Source organism: Sebastes umbrosus, chromosome 22 (genome assembly GCF_015220745.1).
Source record: "Sebastes umbrosus isolate fSebUmb1 chromosome 22, fSebUmb1.pri, whole genome shotgun sequence".
Taxonomy (NCBI): domain Eukaryota; kingdom Metazoa; phylum Chordata; class Actinopteri; order Perciformes; family Sebastidae; genus Sebastes; species Sebastes umbrosus.
In genome coordinates, this window is record NC_051290.1 from 24,402,893 (window position 1) to 24,427,680 (window position 24,788).

The following is a 24,788-nucleotide window of genomic DNA, read 5'->3' on the forward strand; positions in this document are numbered from 1 at the left end:
GCTATGTATAACATACCCTTGCTATGTATAACAGACCGTTGCTATGTATAACAGATTGTTGCTATGTATAACAGACCGTTGCTATGTATAACAGACCGTTGCTATGTATAACAGACCGTTGCTATGTATAGCAGACCGTTGCTATGTATAACAGACCGTTGCTATAGATAGCAGACCGTTGCTATGAATAGCAGACCGTTGCTATGTGTAACAGACCGTTGCTATGTATAACAGACCGTTGCTATGAATAGCAGACCGTTGCTATGTATAACAGACCGTTGCTATGTATAACAGACCGTTGCTATGTATAACATACCCTTGCTATGTATAACAGACCGTTGCTATGTATAACAGATTGTTGCTATGTATAACAGACCGTTGCTATGTATAGCAGACCGTTGCTATGTATAGCAGACGGTGCTATGTATAACACACCGTTGCTATGTATAGCAGACCGTTGATATGTATAGCATACCGTTGATATGTATAGCAGACCATTGCTATGGGCGTAGTTCTTATGTCGGACTCTGGCGGACCGTTTTTGTCTCCAAACTGTCGGTTAACGGTTAATAATCGGTTAACGAGGGTCGGTTATCGGTTAAAATTAACATCCCTATTAAATAGGGGTGTAACAATTCATCTACTACATCGATGTGTCGATTTATATTCCTATGATACAACTACATCGATAGGTACTCGGCAAGTTGTCCTTCACGGGAGACGTATATCGATATAAAATCGATTTTAAAGGCAAAAATTGATTGTATCGATATTAAGGATTTGCATCTTGTATTTAAGGACGAGTGTTTTTAAGCACTTGTATTAATAAAGAAATGTAAAACGTAACTCTGGTTCTCCAGACATGCGCCAGCTCTGCCCTCTGCAGCGCGAGCGTGCATCCATGGCGTGCATGTAGACGAGCGGAGCACTGGACTCCTCCTCTCTCAGCCGGTAGCGGCTGAAGGGAGATGAGCAGCGGTCTGCATGAGACGAGGGCGGCTTCACCCACAGGCGCTTTCCCTGTGCGCTGTCGGTTTTTCATTCAGAGAAAATGACTTTCCTTTTCCCCGTCATGATATCTACTGTATGTGAACGCAGCATCAGCCTCACGTATCCAGCCGGAGAGCAGACGGTCCGCTAGGCAAATTATCACGACGGGAGTAAAGTAAAAAACAAAACAGAAACTCAACTAACGTTAGTCTGACAAAGTTTTAAAATGTTTTTACAGATGTTTTCATGTATGAAAAGACCACAGATGAACCCTGTAGGTGGACTACTGGATTACTATCAGCAGATTATTTAAACAGCGTTCGTAGAGGAATGATTAGTGTTAGCTGTTGATCACTATCAGCGGTTGATCTCTGTATTATTGATCTACTGTTTATATTGAAAATGAGAACAGAAGCAGCAGGTTAAACCACTGCTCATTTAACTTGAATAGAAGTTGGTTTATTATATGTAGTGTTAAATATTGCACTGCCTTGTATCTTGAGAACTGAATCAGCAGGTCCTGCAGTTACATTTTTTATTATTTTCAGATAAAAGGTTTATGTATTTTTACATTAATCATTGTTTACTTGTTTATATCCATAATGCATTTATCCCTGATTCACTTACAAGAAAACCTTTGAGGAATCCTGACCTTGCTGTCCAGTATCAGCTATTTATTTCACAGTCACACTGGAAAAAAAAAGTTACTGTATCGATTTCAAATCATTGAATCGTATCGTATCGCTCTAGATGAGCCAAATATCGTCCTGAATCGTTTCAGGAACCATGGAAATCGTATCGTATTGTTGTAAGAACGTATCGTTACACCCCTACTATTAAAGGTGCGTCAGGGTTGGATAATTAACTTTTTTTGTCCAGCTGCCACTGTGGCTGATGGATTCCACTCAATAGATTACCATTGTTTTTTTGGCTGGTGAGTGAAGCACATCTAGCAGCCGCTCACGTATTTTACCAGCATTTGAATGGTGGCTGGTGGCTGGTGCTAATGTCTAACCCTGGTGAATACCACCACCACCTACTTCTTGTTATTCAATGAAAGCATTTGGCTTTATATTATCAACCGATAATTTATTGAAATAATACATAATAATATAAATTTCCCATTATGGGCCGATAATTTATCTGGCCTGATACATATGGTGCATCCCTAATGTCAAGCATACCCCAGCCTTTAAGCTCCACTCGGTCACCATTACAAGCAAGTGATTTTTATATGAAAAACATGTCAAAATGTGATTTGTTCCTGTCATTCTTTCCCTCTGTTTTCTTCACCTCGTGCCGTAGTCGTGTATTTTCTGACCTGTGCCGGTACAACTCGGTGCTTCCTTCTTGGAGATACGATGTTTGATGTTGTTTTGATCTTCTGTCTGTGAGAAGACGCCTCTTGTATGTGATGAACTTGTGTTGGCGTGTGTTTCACTTCCTGCACAGTGTGTAGCGCAGGAGGGCTCCCCTTTGTGTTGGCTCTGTTGGGTATTGTGAAAGTGGCAGCCGCAGACACTTAATAATAATGAATTATTATCTACAATTAGTATTGAATATTAGTATTTCTGTTATAATGTCATTACTTCACAACTACTAGTGTTAACTATGTTGCTACTAATTGGGACCTTGTCCTTGTTTTTAGCTGTTATGTCTATTGCCGTGTTTCCACCAAGAAGTTCCTGGTCATTTTAGACCCGGGACTACTTTTCAAGAAATTAAAGGTTCCTTCAGACCATTGTTGTGTGCGTGTGTTTCACCAATCAGCAACAGTCATCCCTGAAAACCCGACCCCTAAAGTTCCTGTACTTTCAGAAAGTACATCACCCCGACCAGGGCCTTTTGGGGGGGTAAAAAGAAAATGTCCCCAGAACTTAATTTAGACCCTGGTCCCTGCGGTCAAAAGGCAATGAGTTCCTCAAAAGTTTCCTAGTTCCGGAAGAAAGTTCCTGCGGTCGAAACAGGGCTTATTACTGTGCAAGTATAAAAAACGGAGTCAAACTCCTTGTGGGGGCACACCCTGAAGTGCTCAATAAAGCTGACTGTGATTCTAAAACCTGTATGTATATATCGTTTACAATGAGTTTACAATGAGTACAGTTAGAACTAGAAGGGCATTCGGGCACTTTTTTCAACTGCAAATTATGCTGTTTGTCAACATCTGTTTTATCTGATAAGATACAGTTTTCACTCTGTTCATCTCAGAGTTTTCATTCACATATCTGGAGGTCAGAGGTCAAGGGACCCCTTTGAAAGTGACCATGCCAGTTTTTCCTCGCCTAAATTTAGCTTAGCTTTGGAGAGTTATTTACCATTCTTCCCAACAAGTTAACATGACATGGTTGGTACCGATGGATTCCTGAGGTTCTTTTAGTTTTATAGGATACCAGTATCTTCACTTTAGCCCTCTATAATGAAAGATCGATACTTGACGTGCGTGTACTGATACAATATTATTCTCTCCTTGGCGGAGGTAATAACTATAACAAAAAAATAAATAAATAAATAACAAATATATATATACCCCTATATATATGTATATATATAGGGTTGGGCAATACATCGAATATAGTCGATTTATCGCGGCTTGTCCCACGCGCGGTGTATAAAATGACTATATCGCGAACATCGACTACAAATTGTCATGTAATGTTTTTAAGCCATCCCGCCGGCACGAGACTCGCTTTGGCATTTCCTTCTCTCCCTCCGGCAGTCCGGCTCCCTCTCAGACACAGTTACATACGTCACAGACTCCGCCCCCATCCAGACCGCTCTCCTGGGCGAGTGTGCGACGTATGCGGCTGGTGTGTTTTTATAAATTGGGAAAAAAAAGTTCAGAAACTTGTGTTTGGTCGATTATTTCTCTGTTGTTACAATGCTAATGGTCATTGTATTTTACATGGTTGGAAAGCCTGTTTATTTACCTTCACAATGATGTCCAAGTTGTAAGGATCATGCATCTGTGGGATGAGCAGCACAGCTGATTATGTGGGTAGCGCCCAAGAAAAATGTTCCAAAATGCTCTGCCAATGGTAAACAGTGTATTCTCATAAGGCTACCAGGAAGCCTGCAATGACTGCCCTTCACCGTCAGGCCCATTTGCGTTGGTGTTGACAACACAGACAATGGAACCTGAACATGTGGGGGAATGTCATGTTCAGTGATGAGTCCAGGTTTTGTCTGTGAAAGTTGGATGGCAGGGTGAAAGTATGGAGACGACGTGGAGAACGCTATGCTGATTGTTGCACCGATGGAGTAACAACTTTTGGTGGGGGCAGTGTCATGGTGTGGGGGGGGGGGCATCTCCTCACTGGCAAAACAAGGCTTGTCATCATTGAAGGCCATCTCAATGCAGGGAGATATCGGGATGAGATTCTGCAGCCAGTGGCGATCCCATATCTCCACAATCTGGGACCTAACTTCATCCTCCAAGATGACAACGCTCACCCCACAGAGCTCACAGACTACCTCCACAATGTGGGAGTAGAGAGAATGGAACGGCCTGCCAAGAGTCCAGACCTCAACCCAATTCAACACTTGTAGGATCAGCTTAGGCGCGCTGTACGTGTTAGAGTGACCAACATAACCACGCTGGCTGACCTGCAATGAATCCTGGTTGAGGAATGGAATGCCATCCCACAGCAACGTGTGACCAGGTTGGTGACCAGCATGAGGAGGAGGTGCCAGGCTGTTGTGCCTGTGTATGGATCTTCCACCGCTACTGAGGCTCCTGATGGTGTAATAAATGAATAAAGTGTAAAATAGCCAATATGTCTTGTTTGTTTCTTGTTACTGATAGAGAGTTCAATCATCTAATCCACCAAACAACTCAAAACAAGAGTCAATACCAACAGGAGAATACACTGTTTAGCATTGGCAGAGCATTTTGGAAAATTTTTCTTGGGTGCTCCCCACATAATCAGCTGTGCTGCTCATCTATCAAATGCATGATCCTTACAAGTTGGACATCATTGTGAAGGTAAATAAACAGGCACTCAACGATGTAAAATACAATAATCGACCAAACACACAAGTTTCATAACTTTTTTTTCCCAGTTTATTTGGAGGGAAGCAGTGGAGAGAGAAAGCCCGGAGAAAGCGGACGACGAGAACACGACCAAAGCAAACAGAACCAGACAAGAAGCAAATGACTCTGGCTTCCTCGCTTTCCAAAGCAATCCCATACGACAAAAAAAAAGCAAAATGCAAAGAAATCACGGCCGCTGTAAACAACTACATCACAACGCTGGTAAGCGTAGTTGAAAAGCCCCGATTCAAAAGCCTCATTGAGACACTTGATCCAAAATATGGACTGCCTGGTCGCAAATGTTTTGTGATAGTGATTAAAATAGTTCCAACAGAAACCACTAATGAATATAAACAAGAAGGTTTTAATGCAGACATATGCTGCAGGGACTACAAGAATCATCATATTTGTGTGATTTTATGCATCAAATCGAATATTTATGAAGTGCTTAGAGGATATTTGAAAATATCGGGATATATATCGTGTATTGCGATATTGCCTAAAAATATTACGATATTATTTTTAGGCCATATTGCCCTGCCCTATATATGTATATTTGAGATCATTTACTGTGGCGTGCTACAACATGCAAATACTACGACTATCTAACCTGCACCGTGACCGCGACCAGGCACTAAAACAAGACCTAAAACAGGAACCTTTGCTTCGCCCACTCCTTTAATCACTTGCTGTACACTCAAGTACTACATGCTAATATGAAGACATATTGTATTTAGAGGGTTTTAATGAGAAATAGGTTGATTTGAGAAACAGACAACATAGAGGTGGGAACAAAAAACAGCTAAGAAAAGTATTTGTTTCAGGGATTTGATGGGTGAAATGTTAGTGATGCTTAACAGAAACAGAATGTGTTTCTCTGGCAGCAGGGTGACTGGACTGGAAGGATGTGGCTTCCCTTCTAAAAACAACACATTTTATTTTTACACAGCTGTGTGAGTGTGAGGTTACTAACGGAGGAAATTTCATGTCATAATGAAAGCGAGAGATACAGATAGACGGAGATATAACCGTCCACAGACACACATAGTACAGCATGGTACATAGATTTACTGAAGGGGACTACCCTTCTCTCTTCTCTTCTCTTCTCTTCCTCCATCCCTCCATCACATATCTCTCATCTGTGTTTTCTGCCTCTGCCATGCAAAGCCACAGCAACTAAATCATAATCTTTTTTTTATGACTTTGAAGGTGCATTGAGTGTAAAAGAACACAATTCAAAGTTAAATGTGTGTAGAAAATCTAGATCTTTGACCTTCAGCGGTTCCTCTAACAAATCATCAACTGATTTCAATATTTCCCAACAGAAACGGAGTTTGAAAAAACAATCTCAACTCAAGTTCTACTTACTATCCTCCCTACCCTCCCTCCCCCCCCTTCAGGAGCTTTCAACTGTATCCTATGGTCTTCATTAGCGGATGGAGTTTTAATTCTTGACTTAGGAAAGAGTTGTTTGGCAAAACCATACCAATTTAAGGTCTGCTTTAGGGGCGTCACAATACCAGAGATTTAGTAGTTGATACCAATAATACCAATGAAATCCCACCATTCTTGATACCCAATTCAATACCTCGGTAAAAAACAAAACAATAAATCCCATCTACTACAACATCCACTCTTTTATTACTGTTTGCATTATTAATCCCTCATAATCCGCCTCAAGTTTCTCACAAAAAACTACACTAACCAGATTACATTTGAACACATCTTGATGAATGTTATAATGTATTTCTTTTACTGAATAGAGCTTGAACACTTCATAATTCAACTCAATGCAACCTCCATTAATGTTAACTGTTAGCTTTGTTATCTAGCCAAGCAGGACTGTGCTGCCCACCAGCTGCTAACAGCTAACACTAACTAGCTCTCCTCCTGCCCATTTCAACATGGATTCGTTGTTCACAACGTAGCATCATCAGTTTCATCACGTTTAACAACTTTGGCATCAACGTGGTACCGAAGTGTTGGTTCTCGTGACATCCTTAGTCCGCTTACTAGCTTTTTTTTTTTAGAGGTTTTAACAAAATGGTTAAAAACGCCAGGAAAAGCTAGTAAGAAGACACTGAGTTGGGAACGTTCTGTCAAACTACTATTTCAAAGGTTAATAATGAAGCTCCAGAAAAAGCCACTAAGAGGTCCTTGAGATGGGTTTATTTGTCAAATTACTGTTTTGGATGTCGAGAATGAAGCTTAAAAGTTGAAGAAAAAGTTTTTAGTTGCTACAAAGGCAGCATGCCAGTGCAACACGTTCTCACTCCCAACTCGTCAAATACCGATGCTTGGTCAGTGCCCCTAAGCTTCCAACTGTAACGCACTAGGTGCCCCTCTTTGTCAGGTTTGGCGTGTCAATATACCCTCCTTACCTGCAAAGTAAACCTCTGTTTTCACAGGAAGTTGGGTTTAGGCCAGGGCTTCTCAACCTTTTGTAACTTGAGGCCCACTTCTGATTGTTAAAATAATTCCGAGGACCACCTTCCCAAATAAATGACAATCTGGGCTATAAATATGTGTTATGCCACTTTCAGGTGTAATGACCCACATAAATATTCAGCTTACCCTCACCCATCACTGCCTGCCATTATGACTCCAAACTATTCAGGGTCATATTTCCTCACCACACATTTTGGAGCTTTTACTGGTACAGAGTTGTCTCCAACATCACTTTTCGTTTAAAAAAAATGCTCCATTTTGTGTCAAGGGACCCTTTTGAAAATGGCCATGACAGTTTTTCCTTGCAAAAATTTAGCGTAACTTTGAAGTGTTTTATTTATCCTCCTTCCCGAAAAGCTAGCATAGCATGGTTGGGACCAATGGATTCCTTAGTTTTTTTAGTTTCATATCATTCCAGTATCCTTCCTCTAGCTTTAAAACCCACCCGCTACAACCTCTGAAAAACAGAATAGCAGCCGTCGAATTTTGAGGAGGTTAATGTAACCATTTGGCAGTACCTCTGCGGCCCACTAGGTTGCACTCTGAGGCCCACCAGTGGTTAGGCCCAGTGGTTGAGAATATCTGGTTTAGGCAACACAACCACTTAGTTAGGGTTATGAAACGATTGTGGTTGATGTTAACTTCACCTGACTAGCGAGTGCCTAATGATTCATGAGACTAACAATACTAACGAGTCACGTGACTAACGACTGACGTGACAAAATAAGTCAATTGAGTCAGTTTCACGTGGGACATGAACACCGGTTAAAAGTCTGGTGTTTGTTTGCCATGTCCGTAATTTGTCAAGTAAAACTTCCACTGCATATTCACCAAACACAGAGATCATGTGATCATATTAGTCCCCTGCGAATCGACATCTTGTGATTTGGGGTCCTATTTATTTCTTTTATTATTTTGTTATGCAGAAAGGGGATAATGTTGGTAAATTGGAGTAAAAATTCCCGTGTGAATGTGCCACATGAAACAGACTAGATCACATGAGGTCCCCAGGTAATACTGGTCCCATGCGAATGGAGCTTAACACTAGTTGCAGTTGGTGTGTTTCAGGTGCAGATACTCAAATGCAAATCCTTTTAAAATGAACATATTCAAATAACGAGTAGGTGTGGGCATTTCTGGTGTAACTGTTCACACCTGCCTGTCTGAAGCACATGAGATTGTATAGAAATAAGGAATTATTTTTATTCTGTTGCTAATTTGACCAGTGCATTAAGAAGCTCAGAAAAAGAACAATGGCCTTTTAAAGCTGATATACTGATAGAACTGTCTCAGTAAGGTCATTTAGTGACACACAAGTGATACAAGAGAAGTATGTCAAATGTTATTGTACTGGGGGTCAAAATACTGCTTCGCTGTTGGAGATCTGTGTTTAAAGCTATTACAGGGCTGAGGATATGCCTGGACTCTGTGTCCAGGGTCATAATATTTGCATCAGAGGTGGAGAATCCAGCTTTCTCTGGATGGAACGATAAGGAGACAGATATATGTTTTGTGTTTTGATCCGAGTGGCTCATAATCTATTTTTAGGCCTATTATCTCAACGTAAATTCACATTTTTGTCCCAGGATCACTGACTCAACGGAAGATTAAACAAACACTGTTTTCTCTTGATCATACAACGGCGTATAAGGGCCATTGTAGGTAGAAACAATAATTCTGAAGCCGGGGGAGGGCGGTATTATTTTGATAAAAAACTCAGAATTTCCAACATTAAAGTTGTAAATTTACAAGAAAAAACCTGAGATTAAAGTGGCAAATTTACGAGAGAAAAAAAAACATTGTATGATCATGCATGAAATATCTTATTTTGTATTCACAAATTCATGATTTTGCCAGCTTGATTTTCCCATTAGTGTTGCTGAAGAGTTTAGCAAGTCAACAAACTCTCGATTAAAGCTGAAATGATGATTTATTTATTCATTAAACGATGGATCAATTCTAAAAAATAGTGACCTTGTCAAACAGTTACTGATTCTATCTTCTCCACCCGTAAAAATCTGCTGTTTTTCTTCATTTTATATGATAGTAACTTGAAAATCTGTTTTTTATGGACTAGTCAAGCTAAAGACGTTACCTCAGGCTCTGGGGAATTCTGATGGACATTTTTCACTATTTTTATGAGGTTTAATGGACCAAAAAGTTATCAAGTAATTGATCAATTTAGATTGATCGCCGTCGCCAATGAAAATAATCATTGGTGGTAGTCTTTGCTGGATTGATGGCTTAGAAGAATAATGAGCTCACTTGAACAGACTGACAAGAAGCAAGACTGTCAGATAATGAAGTCAAGTAAGGCTGCAACTTGTCATCACAGCTTCTTAGAGCCCACAATGACCCAAAGATATACAATCTACAAAGCTCACACTTGACTACGGCCAGTTTTAAAAATAAGGTGTTAACAAACGGAACTGTGTATACTAGGGCTGCACCTAAAGATTATTTTTTTAACGATTAATCTAACGATTATTATTTTCGATTAGTCGATTAATCTAACGACTAATTCATCAATTATTCTAAAAAAAAACTTGACTCATTATTATTTCAATACTTTATTCAAATATCTTCTCTTATAAACATATACATAAAACAAGAATATTATTATGGCATTATTTCACAACAAAAAATATCCCAGTCTTTACTGGTAATCTGTTTTCAGTCCAACATACAATTTCTCCAAAATAAAATTAAAACGAGCTTGTATTGTAAATTCATGTAAAAGGAATAAATGCAATGTTCTTTTTGTGGAAAAAGTCCTCCACTCTGCTTTATCTTATCCTGAAAAAGAGACACAGAAAGCCCATTAGAATAATGATAATAGTGGCACATTTTAAAACAGGTCTAATTTCCACAGCACTGTTGTGTTATGACATTAGGCTAATAATAACAATAATAATCCTCATCAGTATTTTTACTTAAGTACTTAACTTAAAACTTAAAATGGTTTAGACATGGATTTATTTCATCACTGTAATAATACGCAATTAAGATAAACACTAGCAAATGTACTTTTGCATCAGTGTGGAGCAAGAGAGAAATAATTGAAACTATTTACAGACTAACAGTCACAGACTGTAGAACAACATGTAACGTTACTTTAAGCCATTTTCTCACTCATATATCGCCGTTAAAGTAAACAGAAAATATATAACGGCCGAATAACAACGTTAGATGACGCATGGTGTAACGTTACGTTACTATAACAGTGGTCCATAAAATACTTTTAACATGGTGGTGATGAAGAAACATTTTAAAATCAAACTTTAAATGACTACTGCTAACAGAAACATGCCCGCGCTTTTACAATCTTAATACTGTATATCATGCCTGGGTGATGAAAAAGTCAACAGGACTTACAGCGGTGTGTTGCTGCTGTCTTCTTCACGCAGCGCTCCGGGATGCCTTCTTGTCAGGTGATGGTGCATTGCACTTGTACTGCTGTGGTACGCCATCTCCATTCTGCACAATTTACAGAGCACCGGATTGTTGGGTCTTTGTTTGAAGTATTCCCACACCTTTGATGAACGTGGGAGAGTTTTTTTTTACGCTTCTTGCTCTCTGGGGGAATCAGAATCCATGCTCGGACCGGGCGCAGCGCATTTTCATTACGTCATCCGATGCGTCGACGCGCTTTACGTAAATCGACGTATTTACGTAATCGACTACGTCGACTACGTCGACAAATCGCCCCAGCCTTAGTGTATACAAAATACATCTATAGAAATAAGATTGATTGGATTATATTCACCAGAAGTATAAAACATTACATGTCCCTTATAAATTAAAAGAAAATACCACTAATTTGTGCAGGAAATAAATAATTCCTGACAATGCCTGATATAGTTGACTTCAGGACATCTCTGACTACAAACATGCTGAAAATCAAACATTTTTACTGGGTTCATTTAGATATTTTCCAAAGTAAAAGTCCCTAGAAGTGGATGATTGGACCTTTCCCCATGGTGTAGTGTTAAAAAAGGTAACAAAAATCACATTGGGAGTTGGTAGTTAGGTGTATCGTCCCAGCCCTGTGGATTACCGAGCCTCTGGATGGATTATAAGAACACGTGATGGCTCATTGTAACGACGTAGCAGCGAGCGCACTACAGGACAGTTTTTAAAGTAAATGGCTACATACATCCATTACAGAGATGTTATTCAAAGTATGAAGTGAGTGTGTTTGCGACTGACGCGACCCCCAGATTCTTAGCTTCTGTACTTCCTGTGTACGTTTGGCTTCCTGAGTTACTGCTGGCGTCCGCCCCCCCAACACCTTAATTTAATTTAAGCTGAATCTGTCAAATCTGAAGCATCTCAGTTAGTGAAGACGTGACTCTGGTTGCGACTCAGGCTGCTGAGGTTGGCAGATTTTATCACACAGATCTTGCAGCATTTTGTTGATGCATCCCGTCGCATTTACTCTAATTGCTGATACCTCCTTTTTTTTCGTGTCCTTTCTTATTTTTTTTTTTCCACTTGGCTTCGTTGGCCTGCAGAGGCTTTCCAGGCTTGGAACGAGGCTTCCTCCCCCCGCGACTCGGGCCAAGGACACAACTGGCACAAAAAGATGAGGACAAGACGATTTATAATCATATTAGGAGGGAGCGCTTACCCAGCTCCAAGTCGCACGGACGCCAATTTCTCTCCATTTCCATCTCTATCTCGCTCTCTGACTCTGCCTTTTGTCTCTTGCTGCCTCTGCGTCTGCCACTCTCTCCTCCCTGAGTCATCAAGCTTAAAGCTGAGCCAGACGCTGAATCATATTAGACTTATAGAGGCACTGGCAAAGTATCAGAAAGACAACAAATATCCCCGTTTATTTTCTTTTCGTTTAGCTTCTCAATCTGGGTAATGAAGCTCATATATACGTGCACACACACACCCCTAATACACACAAACACACAGTCAAATACACACTCAGAACTCTTCGCATGTACACACACAAGACACGAAGGGCTTTACCAGGAAAGAAACTGATGTTTGCAGAAAGAAAAAGCCACATCCTTTGAAACGCAGAGCGGGGCCGAGGGAGCTTACTGTTTCCTAAACAAAGGGCTGATCAAATGTCGCTGTAAACAATGAGAGGAGAAGAAGAAGAAGAAGGGGTGGACACAGGGAGAGAGGAGGAAGAGGGAAAGATGGGAAGTGTGTGAAACGATAGGTGTGTGTTTATTGGGGCTAAAACCAAAAGAAAGAAGTGGCCTACATATCTTTTGGGCATGTGCATTTGAGCCTGTGTGTGTGTGTGTCACCCTCACACACACACACACACACACTACTGGAAGCGCTCTGTGGTAAATCTGCTCGTTGAAGAAAGAGAAGATCGCAGCTCGGGAATCCGGCCTCTATGTGGCTTCCTGAGCGTGCGTGCGTGCGTGCGTGCGTGCGTGCGTGCGTACATGTGCAGCATGCAAACAAGTGTGCGCACATGTAAATACCAACATGATTTAGCCCAGACACGCGTGGTGTATAAATAGCAGCATAACAAACATTATGTAGAACAAAGTAGTGTGATGGTTTTAATAAGGTTTCCTCCTGGATCACTGTAGAGTACGTTGATGTCATTGCGGTGTCATCACGGTGTCATCACGGTCCTCGTTAGCTTACAGTGATGACTGTTAGCTAACGAGGACGTGATAGAGACGACGTGTAGCTTCTCGTCAGTAAGGATGCACCGATCCAACTTGTTCAGTCCCGAAAGTGATACCTGGGCTAGTGATACCTGGTTTTTGGGTGTGGGTCGATACCGAGTACCGATCTGATGTTTTTTTTTTTTTTAAAAGTTATTTTTTTGGGGGCATTTTTCCATTTTTATGACAGGACAGTGGATAGAGTCTTGAAAGGGGGGAGAGAGAGAGTAGATGCGGAAAGGGCCACAGGCCGGATTCGAACCCGGGCCGCCGCGGTCAGGACCAAGCCTTAACATGGCAGTAGGCAACAATATTTTGGCATAATTTGGCAAAAATTCCATAATAACCTTTCAGCATATTGTAATTCAAGTGATCTGAGAGAAAACTACACCTCTGCACCTCCTCATGGCTCTGTTTACAGGCTTTAGAAAATCTTGCCCGTGACGGCAGACTTTGACCAATCACAGGGCATTTCAGAGAGAGCGTTCCTATTGGCTGTTCCACAAAAGGAGATGCGCGTTCACGTCTGGTCTCTGCAGACAGTGAAAGGCTCGGTCAATGGCGGAACAACCTACTGGAAAGCTTGCTATTCCAGCATTGGCAGCAGCTGCCTACACCTCAAAACAACCCAAAAAAAGAAAGACAGACTTTCAAAAAGACAGTCCAAACTGTTGATGTCGTTAGAAGGTAATGTGTAGCTCGCTGCGGTAGCCTCCTCAGATGTAGCGAGCACGTATGAAGCGCGTGCATATGCCCGTTCTCGTGTAGGGGGAGGGGCTTCGGACAGAGAGGGGAGAGCGGAGAGAGGAGAGAGAGGAGAGAGCAGCTCGAGGGGATGCAGGATTTTGCGTTTTCCGGATTTCTATGCACTGCAGCTTTAATACATGGACGCCCGCTCTACCAACTGAGCTAACCCAGGCGCCCTCCGATCTAATGTTTGATTAATAAGCTGTTTGCCTCACTGTGTAAACAAAATGTAACGAATAAATTAGGACTGACAAATTTAACGAGATAATAACACGTTTGTTTTAACGTCATTCATTTCCGTAACATATTAACGCAACTTGTGATTTTGAAGTTGTAGCGGCTCAGTTTTTAAGCTAGAGTGAAGATCCTGGTGAATAGATACATTTTTTAATAAAATGCAAAAATAAATAAATGCATTTAACCCAGCCAACTTAACTGTCTTTCAGAGTCTGCAGCAATAAAATTAACCCATTTTAGAGTTAGAGATACTGGCATCATATGAAGCTAGAAAACCTGATGAAACTAATAAACCTGATGAATCCATCGGTACCAGCCATGTCATACTAGCTGGTCGTGAAGGAGGTTAAATAACGCTCCAAACTTACACAAAATTGTGGTGAGGAAAAACTGGCATACCCATTTTCAAAGGGGTCCCTTGACCTCTGACCTCAAGATATGTGAATGTAAATGGGTTCTCTGGGTACCCACGAGTCTCCTCTTTACAGACATGCCCACTTTATGATAATCACATGCAGTTTGGGGCAAGTCATAGTCAAGTCAGCACACTGACACACTGACAGCTGTTGTTGCCTGTTGGGCTGCAGTTTGCCATGTTATGATTGGAGCATATTTTGTATACTAAATGCAGTACCTGTGAGGGTGTCTGGACAATATCTGTCATTGTTTTGTGTTGTTAATTGATTTACAATAATAAATATCCACATACATTTGCATAAAGCAGCATATTTTCCCACTCCCATGTTGATAAGAAGATTAAATACTGGACAAATCTCCCTTTAAGGTTCATTTTGAACAGATAAAACATGTGCTATTAATTTGATTCGAGAGAAGATTCGATTAATCCTGATTAAATTAGGGATGCACAGATAATGAATCAGATATCGGGCTGATACAGACTCAAATAGCTGGATTGGTTACAGTGGATCCGATATATTCAATTCAGTTCTATGTTTATATACTATATACATTATATACTGGAAATTTAATTCCTGGTTTATTAATTTTTGAGATTATTTACCAAGTTGCTAGTGTACGATTTATTATTTTAATAATAGTTTAATAATTCAATTTAGATAAATAAATGTTTGTATTTATTTGTTATATTTTTTTACAAAGTGTAGAAAACAATAGTGAAGCCTGATGTTTCCTAACACATACTACTCAGTATCGGTCCATACCCAAAGCCCAGCTGTCGCTATCGCTATCAGGACTGAAAAAGTCAGATCAGTGCATCTCTAGATTAAATATTTTAATCGATTGACAGCCCTAATATAAACATTTACAGTTATTTATTTCAAGATAATTCATCGTCTTATATTAATAATGCAACTTTATTACCTGTAGCTTTGTGTAAGCGTGCAGTTCGGCTTCCTCACATTATAATACAGTCATGGATTACAGTAAAGCAGCGAGTGTTTAGCTTATGCAACGTGTCTGCAGAAGAACGAGCAAATGCGTGCACATGATAAGATCATGATTAAATCCCCCATGTTTGTGTGTGTGTGTGTGTCTGTGTGTGTGTGCGCGCGCGCGCTGTGTGTAGCTGAAGTGCAGGATTCCCTCCAGTCTGACGAGTAGACGGGAGGAATCACAGACTCACAGATGGAGCGCTCACACAGAAGTTTGTCATGCTTTCTGCACCACCAGCTAACCACTCAGTGAACTCCTTTGTAGAAAGTCTATTTTTGTCGCCCGTGTCTATGTTTGAGAAAGCGAGCTTATTCTAGAAACCGTCTGTTACTGTATATGGTAAATCCCCAACCGTCCTCTCTCTGTGTTTATGCATCAGGTTCCTCTTCTTTCTACTTCTCTCTTTTATCCTTTTCTTTCTCTTCCTCTTTTTGTCAACCTTCACTGTGTTATTTGCGTTCTCGCTCATTTGTTCTTTTTTCTTTTCTTTCACTCTCTTTCTTGCTTCTCTTCTGGTTTGGTTTTTATTTGATCCTTTCTTTCACTCTGTTTTCTCTCTATCACTGCAGAAGTCTGTCAGTGTGAGTGTACAGGCATGCTGTGCAGCAATCTGTTGCCTGTCAGACTAACAGACAACACGCATGAATACACAGGGATACCTACTTTAAGTATATAACGTTGGCACTCACACACACTCACACACACACATGCATACACCCACCTGTTATATAAGTGACAGGGGAAGAAATCATGTTGTTAGCACACTGAGGCAAACTTCACCACACCATCTGCCTGTTGGTCTCTTAGTGTACCTGTTTCCTCTCTTCATGGTCTCATTTTCTTCCTCTAAATCTTTGCAGCAATAGCAGCATTGGTTGTTTAAAAGAAAACAATTGTTGATATTTGACAGAGCGGTGGTTTTTATACTATTTTTGTTTTATGAAGAGGTACAGTAAGGAAATGACCCACATTTGTGTTTAAAATGTTAAAGTTTGTTATTGGATCAGGTCAGAAGGTCAGAAGCCATAGTCCCTTTGTCCAAAGCAGAGTGAAATTCATACTTTTGGTTTGTTTTCTATTTAGTCTGGTTTGGTTTCACAGTGCACAATTTAAAGAGGACCAAATAAAGAAAACAAGTTGCTGAGTACGAAGCAGTGAATTGATCTTTTTCCTTTTGAGAGCTGCCACTTCTATGCAGGAAATCGTGGACTGTGATGCTGTTGAAGTTTGCACACGAATCCCTTCTCCTCCACTTTATGACTTAATAAAGGTCACTATTCTTCTGAACTTTATTTAACGTATTCTGTATGTTCTCTCCGGCCCAGTTGTCAAGCAAACATCAGACTTCTGCACAAGTCCAGGTCAGTCCTCTCCTACTCATGTTAACCTGTCGTTTACCTGCCAAATAAAAACGCAAGGTGAGCGTAGACAAACTTTGCTCCTTCAGCAGATAATTTAAAAACAGCTCTCTAGTGTCAAACTCTGCACGTACATCATTAAGTAACAACAAGCAAAACCTATGTTTGAGTGGAGGGGGGTTTTAAACGTATTGTGATGGAAGCAATAAAACATATTTTCACTTCTGAATGCAAATATGATTAAACAGGATCTTGTGAAGTAGAACAGGCGTCTCTCTAGTGTCAAACTCTGCACGTACATCATTAAAACATCCAAATGAAGTAACAACAAGCAAAACCCATGTAACGTCACTTCCTTCTGTGGTTGCACAACGTGTTTCCAGTTTACATGACGTGTGACCATGAAAAGCTGAACAGCGGGCGCCCACCTACATAAAACACACAGAATAACCCGCCTACAAATAAAAACACACATATATACTGTAATCCTCAGCTTCCTACATCTCTGCTACAAGAGCCTACGCTGCCGTACCTGATCCAGTTAGAGGAGGAAGTCAGAAATGAAATATTCATGTCAAGTGCACTCTGACAGCACACATTCACGCTCATAAACACTAGAATCAGGAGAGGCTTTTTCTCACAGACACTGTTGTTGATTTTTATGAAAATACTCCAAACCAGAAGAATCCCTCTCGCAACCACAAGAATTCAGACGGTGCAGACACGTGCACACATTACACATATAATAAAACCAGGCACGCGCACACACACAAGGACACAGTCTCCATTTTTAGAGCCTCCTCTGGGATGTGGAGTCTAAATTTAGGAGGTCATTTTGTTAAACAAATACGGCATCAGCGCGTTGGAAGATTGTCAAAACACGCTGGCCATGTGTTTCCGTCAGCATCTGTGTTTATGTGTGTAGATTTATCTTCTCGTGGACACTTACATGTCCACGCAGAGGGAAGTTATTTGAACTTTGTGCGTTTTATATAAACACCAAAACCCAACGGGGGAGTAATTGAGGGAGAGAAAGAAAGGTAGAGCTGGGGGAAGAAAGGTGAGGTTAAAGGAGAGGAGTTCAGTTTCATTAGCTCGAGAGAAACCCTCTTAAAGCCACCCAGAGAGGGTTTTGCATGGATACACATGTATTAAGCAATAGTGCAGCCACTCTGCTTGTGTAAATTCCCACAGTGCACATTTCAACACTTTGCAGCATTTTCAACCAGCTTGGTCGAAGTTCATTGTTTCATAATTCTTCTATCTGGTCGGCATGTATGCTGAAGTTTACACATGAGTTAGTAACAAAGTCACAGTGAAGTGATTTGAGCAGAAATGAGCCTCCTGGTAACTCTAAAGTTGACTTATCTGCATGTTGTCGTCTTGCTTACGTTAGTGAACACATATTCAGAATCAGCTGAGTTGGAGGGCGAGAGCTGCTTTTAGCCATCGGTTAAAGGGATAGTTCACCCTAAAACAATATAAGTTGTATAAAGTACTCACCTACAGGCTCTCTATAGTCCCACAAAAAGTTTTTGTTACACCTTCTATGACGCCCATGTCTATAATGCTTTATAAACATACTTATTATGGTAAAATAATAACTTATAAGGTCAAATATCATAATATCATAATAATATAATATATAAATCATGGTGTATTATAATTTCCATAGTTGTAATACATTATAATATTTGTATTATGCGTTATAATGTAATTACAAGTTACTCTAAGTGGTCATTGTTTGCTTTAAGTAAAGTAAAGTAAAGTAAAGTAAGTAAGTAAAGTAAAATACTTAAAGCAAGTAAAGTAAGTAAAGTACTTTACTTAAACATCACCCCTACCCTCATCCACCTCCATTGACTCCCGGTCAAGTCCCGCATCGCCTACAAAATCCTCCTCCTCACCTACAAATCCCTCAATGCCCTGGCTCCTCAGTACCTATCTGACCTCTTCCACCCCTACACACAGTCGTGCCTGAGATCCTCAGGCACGGTTCAGCTCTCCATCCCCCACACAAACCTGCAAACTTTTGGGGACAGAGCTTCCAGTGTGACAGCCCCCCCCTATCTTTGAATAGATTCTTCACATATAAACACAATATAACAAGCTATACCTTTTCACTGGCATTAATTTGTTGGTCTGTCTGTCTGTCTGTCTGTCTGTCTGTTAGCAGGATTACTCAAAAAGTTCGCGATGGATTTGAATTACATTTTTTTGGAGGGGTGGGGTGTGGCACAATGAATAATCCATTCGATTTTGGTGGCGATCCAGATCCGGATTCAGGAATATTTTTAAGGATTCCGATCAGCCTGAGCATTAAGACCAAAGGGTATAACACATGCGCAGTGTAGCTGATGACGCGTTGATGGCGCGTTAATGATGTGTAACCTCGCATTTTTCCTCCTTCTGAGAGCCAAGTGCCATTCTAGTTTATTATTAAAATGATAAATCGTACCAACAACTTGGAAAAACTTTTTACTGCAGCAACATAACAGGAATTAGAATTCCCGTATATAATTGAGTATAAATTGAATCGAATAGATCGGCCCCATTGTCAGAGATATCCGTTCCAGCCATTTGAGTCAGTGTCAGCCCGATATCCAATCCGGTATCAGTATTGGTGTGTCCCTATTTTAAACCACCAATCTACACCTTTTTCACACTTTATGGTTTCAAAAAAAGTAATGTTTCTCAAACAGGAAGTCTGCAGAACGGATCAAGTGACCAACAGAAGTTTGTAAAAGTCAAAACTAAGAGCTGCATCACACCTACAGTACAAAGCTCAGACCGCTGATAGCGCCTTTAATCCTCTACATAGGTTGGGCCTGTTCCACGAGCTACATCCGGCCCAGAAGCAACCCCCGAGTGGTCCAGCATACATAAATGTGACGTACAGATCGGGTATGATGTACGGATCGGGTACCGAGAGTGTTATTGGTTACTATTATTGCCACTTGTTATGGTTCTGTGCATTGATAGCATTGATTGCTTCTTTTTATTCTGGTTCTGCCCGTTGTGATGTGCCTGGGTCAGATATGTGACCAAATTAAAAAAAAAAAATTATTTCAAAAGTATAAACATTGCTGTTTTTTTTACTTCATCCATGTGCATTTGTTTAAAATGTGTCATGACCAGAAGGTTTTAAATAGGCTGCTGAAAATATCTGACCCATCTACATCTCCTTTTAAACATGTGGCCCAGTTGAATTAGTAATTGAGTAGCCCGTCTCTAGGTCAAGCTCTTTAGACCACCAGACTGTGCAGGATGAATTTTATTGGGCAAATCACCGCAGTGAGAAAGCAGATTATCATGGTCTAGACACGCGGAGGTCGGCTCCATCCATCACATTACAAAACCTGCCGATAACAGAGACACAAGAGAGGGGTCAATTTATCTCCCTTTTTATTTGACAGATAGTCGACCATCATTGAACCAGATGTATGATGCTGAAAACATCAGTGGTTCGATGCATCATTCCTTTATTTTATTTGTGAGATATATCACATGTGATTAGAGCTTCGAGCGTTGCCATGATAATCAACCTCCAAATCAGTATTCGAATGCTTCGTTTTTATTCTTTTTAATATATATAAGTGTGTTTTAACAATGTATAAATCCCAAAATAGGAATTAGGAAATGAGGAAATGAGATGAGGAATAATCCCACAGCATTATTCATTATTCATATTCAACATTGATTTTTAGTTATTCTCAGAGGGATATTGCTGTTTGTTGTGTGTAGAGGTGTGTGTGTGGAGATGGAGACAGACAGACAGAAGAACATGCCAGCCTGCTGCGCTGCGTCGCGACGCAAAGCTTTCAATACCTTTGAATTAGGGATGCTAATGTTTCCTTTTTTTTTCTACCAATAACCGACCCATGTTAACCGATTATTAACTGTTCACCGACAAGATTAGTGTGACGCATGCAGCGGTCCGCCAGCTGCAGTGTATGAGCACAACAGAAAACTGAGTCCCCGGTTCACCCGTCCGGGAGTGTTAGCAGCCACGGTGCTGCGTTTACTGTCCCCGGTTCACCCGTCCGGGAGCGTTAGCAGCCACGGTGCTGCATTTACTGTCCCCGGTTCACCCGTCCGGGAGCGTTAGCAGCCACGGTGCTGCGTTTACTGTCCCCGGTTCACCCGTCCGGGAGCATTAGCAGCCATGGCGCTGCGTTTACTGTCCCCGGTTCACCCGTCCGGGAGCGTTAACAGCCACGGTGCTGCGTTTACTGTCCTCGGTTCACCCATCCGGGAGCGTTAGCAGCCACGGTGCTGCGTTTACTGTCCCCGGTTCACCCGTCCGAGAGCGTTAGCAGCCACGGTGCTGCGTTTACTGTCCCCGGTTCACCCGTCCGGGAGCGTTAGCAGCCACGCTGCTCCGTGTGTTGTTGAGGACACATGCAGCCACTTTACTGCATCATGTAGTTTAGCTACGAGGTTGTCAGCTGTGTGTCTGCCGGGCGTAACGTTAGCGAGTGTCTGTTTGATTTGTGCTACATGTAACGTAACGTTAGTGTTGCTGGTGGCTTCGTGCTCGCCGCTGTCACACACATATGGTCTGTCAGCGCGGTGTAGGGTTAGCGAGTGACGGCGGTGATTGTGGGGTTGTCGGTGCCGTTTTATCTGTGAACGTAGCCGTAGCAGTGTGTACAGTTTGTCGGCGAATAAATGCTACAACTACAACAACAGTATAGACTGTGGACAGTAGGCTGTAAGAAAAGAGGGTTAAGAGAGAGGGAGAGCGGGAGGATGAAGAAAGAGGAAGTAAAGGAGGAAGAGTTAACGATCAGACGGATAGTCTGGGTAGAGGAGGACTGGGCAGAGGGATGAGATGGGGGAGTGTTATTGATCGGAGGCAAAGAATGAGAGTTAATGAAGGAGAGAGACAGGAAGAAATGAGAGAGAGATTTGAATGTAAAAAGGAAAGAAAGAAAATCTGTGTTTATCAGCTTTTACTCCACCTGACCTTTACATAAACCCATTCTGGCTCCACCTTTGGTCTACAGAAGATGTTTGATGTTACTTTACAGCCACCTGTCTTTGTTATTTACACCTTAGAAACACTGTTTGTGTAGTACATCTCCTTTATAAATGAGAAAAGAGATTGGTAATGTAACTATAGTGACTATTTAGTACAATGGGGTAGTTGGACAGAAATCACACACACATCTGAGCTATCTGGTTTCCAGCCTGTCGAAAACGTTGACTGTCATGAAACCCGAGCAAAAAGAATTGAGACATAATATGGAAGTGTAACCAGGTAGAGTGAGCCTCACTGAGACTAAAGGCTGCAGTGTGATGACCCAGTAAGTTGATACTGAACTAAGGCACCCATGTACAGACACAGCATGACGGCGTTTATATCACTTATGATTCATGGAATGTTTTCAGGGACGTTTGTACTGGGCCTGAAGTTCATTGATTTGTATTTTTACTGATGATAACTGAAAGTGAAAATGTGAATATATTTTTTTTTTATTTTAGCTTTAATAACATATTACAGTACATTACAAGACAGCACAGTATAAAACATCAACGAACAAAACAGAACAAAACGCAAAGACCAGACAAACAATTGGGGGAGGGAGGGAGAGAACCTGTCATGTTGAGGAGGTGCATTATGGGTTATTTTGAGTTATTGTATTTGATCATATCTGTGTGGGGGGTGTAGAGGGGAGTCAGCTCTGAATATACTGCAGGAAAGGAGAATAGGTGTTATGGAATGAGGTGAAATTGTCCTTTAGGGTTGATGTGAGTTGTTCTAAGTTGGAGTGGTCGGTTAGCAGAGTGAGCCAGTGTTTTACTGATCATTTTGTTCTGTCTTTCTAGTTGAGTAATATGGTTTTCTTGGCCACGTTAATGCAACTAGTATGAATGTTTGGAGATGTTGTGGAAAAGACAATACGGAGAGGTCCTCTAGCAGAGAGATGGAGAGGGAGAGGGGGATGCTGAGATTGAGGATCTCGGAAAATTCTCTCATGACCTCCGACCAAAACCGTCTAACTGGGGTGCAGAGCCAGAATGCCTGGAAGAGATCTATTGCAGTTGGACAGTGAGTGCAGGTGTTGCTGTCTATAAAGCCCATATTATACATTTTGTGAGTGGTGATATGTGTTCTGTGTAGTACCTTGCATTGAATTAGCTGAATTTTTGAGTTGGATGACATGGCGAATGTATTGTTGTGTATGGTTTTCCAATTAATATCTGATTGATGTCTATTCAGGTCCTTTTAGCACTGCAGAAATGTCACATACTCAGGATACAATACATATACTAATACGAATACATACTCAGGATTTAATATTTGAAGCAAAAACTGAGAAAGCAAGAAAAGAAGACTGCAGCTTCTCTTTTCATGCTTTTTTGAATATGTTTTTATTAGTTAACTTTCCTAAAATGCAAAGAAATTAAACATTATTATAATTGTTACACTCGAGGAAGAGGAAGAGTTACCCGGCCCGGAGGAAGCCCGGGGCCCACGTCTGGACCCAGACCCAGACTGAGGGCCCGTCAGTGAGCGCCTGGAGGCTGGGCTTGCCCCGGTGCCCGGCCGGGGACACCCCGAAGAAGTGACGTGGCACCCCCCTCCTCTCCATCCTGTGGGCTCACCACCTGCGGGAAGAACCGTTGGGGTCGGGTCGGTGCCACGCGGGTGGCAGTGAAGGCCAGGGACCTCGACGGACCTGACCTGGGCGGCAGAGGCTGGCTCTGGGGACGTGGAACGTCACCTCTCTGTGGGCGAAGGAGCCGGAGCTTGTGCGGGAGGTGGAGCGCTATCAGTTGGATCTGGTAGGGCTTACCTCTACGCACAGCCTCGGTTCTGGAACCGTACTCCTGGATAGGGGTTGGACTCTATTCTTCTCTGGAGTAGCCCATGGTGTGAGGCGCCGGGCGGGTGTGGGGATACTCACAAATCCCCGGCTGAGTGCCGCTACATTGGAGTTTACCCCGGTGGACGAGAGGGTCGCCTCCCTACGCCTTCGGGTTATGGGGGGAAAACTCTGACTGTTGTTTGTGCGGATGCACCAAACAGCAGTTCGGAGTATTCGGCCTTCTTGGAGACCCTGAATGGAGTCCTATATGGGGCTACAGTAGGGGACTCAATAGTTCTGCTTGGAGACTTCAACGCGCACGTGGGCAACGATGAACCACCTGGAGTGGCGTGATTGTGAGGAACAGCCTCCCTGATCTAAACCCGAGTGGTCGTTTGTTATTGGACTTCTGTGCTAGTCATGGACTGTCCATAACGAACACCTTGTTCGAACATAAGGATGCTCATAAGTGTATGTGGTACCAGAGCACCTTAGGCCGAAGGTCGATGATCGATTGTGTAATCGTATCGTCTGATCTGAGGCCGCATGTTTTGGACATTCGGGTGAAGAGAGGGGCGGAGCTGTCAACTGATCACCATCTGGTGGTGAGTTGGGTCAGAGGGTGGGGGAAGACTCTGGACAGACCTGGTAAGCCCAAACGGGTAGTGCGGGTGAACTGGGAACATCTGGAGGAGGCCCCTGTCCGAGAGATCTTCAACTCACACATCCGGCGGAGCTTTTCTGGCATCCCTGTGGAGGTTGGGGGCATTGAACCAGAGTGGGTGATGTTCAAAGCTTCCATTGCTGAAGCTGTGGCGGTGAGCTGTGGTTTTAAGGTCTTAGGTGCCTCAAGGGGCGGCAACCCTCGAACACCGTGGTGGACACCGGTGGTCAGGGAAGCCTTCCGACTGAAGAAGGAGGCCTTCCGGGATATGTTATCTCGGAGGACTCCGGAGGCAGTTGCAAGGTACTGACAGGCCCGAAGAGCAGCAGCCACGGCCGTGGCGGAGGCAAAGCAGCGGGTGTGGGAGGAGTTTGGAGCAGCCATGTAGAAGGACTTTCGGTCGGCACCAAGGTGCTTCTGGAAAACCATCCGGCACCT

The 24,788-nt window shown here is 42.0% G+C and overlaps 1 protein-coding gene and 1 long non-coding RNA gene across 3 annotated transcripts in view; one reads left to right on the plus strand and one right to left on the minus strand.

Moving 5' to 3' along the window:
* The window catches only part of si:dkey-172j4.3 (diacylglycerol kinase eta), a 145,952-nt gene that overhangs the window by 30,218 nt on the left and 90,946 nt on the right, over positions 1-24,788 (plus strand). The gene's annotated exons all lie outside the window — the stretch shown is intronic.
* Positions 1,476-12,053, minus strand: LOC119481414. The gene is made up of 4 exons (XR_005205181.1): positions 12,042-12,053; positions 9,082-9,095; positions 5,680-5,684; positions 1,476-1,680 (listed from the first exon to the last, which is right to left on the minus strand). It is a non-coding gene; the product is annotated as an uncharacterized LOC119481414 (long non-coding RNA).